A 1822-nucleotide genomic window follows, 5' to 3' on the forward strand; every position below is an offset into this window, starting at 1 on the left:
CTATGGAGAGGGCTTTAAAGATCGTTTCCAGGGAATAGTGCAGAGCTCTGCGAACAGATTCACTCTGAGGATTCGAGCAGCAAAGCCGGAGGACACAGCCGTGTATTACTGTGCTGCAAAACTCACAGTGCAGCAGCGCTTGAGCAGGATGGAACAAGAACTGGCTGTGAGGGAGTCCAGACAAGGCAGTGTGTGGCAGGGAGAGGGAGATGTCCATCTTCGGGTGCTATGGGGGGACAAAGACAAGTGCAGTCGTGTGGAGCTGCCTTGGGATATCCCACGGCTGGTGGCTCTCTTTGGTACAGAGGGATTAGGGATGATGCTGGGTCTCCATGTCCCCAGGAAGGGTCCCCTGGAGCGGCTGCTGAAGGAGCTGTCCCTCTGGGTTTGTGTCCGTGCCCTGCCTTRCTCCCTGCCCTCTGTGTCCACAGGGCTGCAGGCCCAGGTGCGGCTGCTGGAGGCTGGYGGAAAGACGGAAGCGCCTGGGGAATCCATTCGCCTCTCCTGCCATGGATATGGATTCARCTTCACTGTTGCTTATTTACGGTGGTACCGTCAGGCCAGTTGTTGTGGACTCCAGTGGGTGGCCACCATTAGCCATGATTCGGGGTATACTCGTTATGGTTCGGCAGTGCAGGGTCGAGCCACTGTCACCCGCCAGAWCTCCCGATCCGTGACGTTCCTGTCCCTGCGCGCCCTGCGCCCCCAGGACTCTGCCCGCTATTTCTGTGCCGTTGCCACAGCGGCAGGAAACGCAGCTGCACCGGGACACAAAGCGGYTCCCAGGGGCTCTGCGCTGGTGTGTAGGGGCTGGAGGGGAGAGTGCACCCAGGGCTGCTTTGCTCCTGGCCCTGCAGCACTGGGATGTTGCCCAGGATGGCGCCTTGGCTCCTGGCTCTGTCCTTCGCAGCGATGCTGGYGGGTGAGAGCTGGGCAGGGATCGCGGGGCTGGGGGGGCTGGGACCAGTGTTTTATTTTTTTCAGGGGTCAAYGGAGCACGAGGGGGATCCATGCRACCCAAGGAGATCCCCGTGCACYGGGAACRCACAGGGGACCCCCAGCACGGCCTYTCTCCTTGCACTGCTTGGAGTGRAATGCTGGTGCTTAAAATGCCATTCTCCTCTTGCAGGATCAAGTCAAGACGGCACAATCAAGGCAACGGTGTCTGCAGCGTGGGGGCAAGCAGGCAGCACAACCACCTTCCGATGCACTTACAGCTCCAGCTCCTCCTATCTTTATGTGGCCTGGTACCGGCAGCGGTCCGGCGGGGCCCTGCAATACATCGTGCAGAGCAAGGGCCGCGGAGGGTCGTACAACCACTCGGCTCCTTTTGCGCACAAGAGGTTTTCTGCATGGGCTGATGAGAGCTCGGGCACCTTGAGCATCTCAGGGCTGGAASTGGCTGACAGCGCAGTCTATTACTGCAGCCTGCAGGGACCCCGGTGAGAGCTGCTTACGGCTGCGCTGACGATATCAGGCCCTGCCCTCCTCCCTTTTGCGTTTCTGAGTGCAGCCCTGCTGTGCTTTGCTGAGGGGAGGCTTTGGCCAGGGCAGCTTGGGGCTGCTCCCATGGCACATGGGCCATGCGTGCACTGCGCTCAGCCCAGACAGCAGTTGAGTTTCCGACATCACCTCTTTCCTCCCAGCAAGACCCAAAGCCAATGTTCAAGTCCAGAGAGGACACTGAGCAGAACTCTTGGCCCAACATGAGCATCAACCACCGCCCTCTCAGTACACTGTCCTTCTCCTCAACTAGCCAAGAGTTTGGAATGGGAAAACAGCTCCATTTCCATGAAACTCTGGCACTACAAGGCAGATGGGA

The sequence above is a fragment of the Nothoprocta perdicaria genome, unplaced genomic scaffold, assembly GCF_003342845.1.
Source record: "Nothoprocta perdicaria isolate Ctin4 unplaced genomic scaffold, notPer1 scaffold_372, whole genome shotgun sequence".
Classification (NCBI taxonomy): Eukaryota; Metazoa; Chordata; class Aves; order Tinamiformes; family Tinamidae; genus Nothoprocta; species Nothoprocta perdicaria.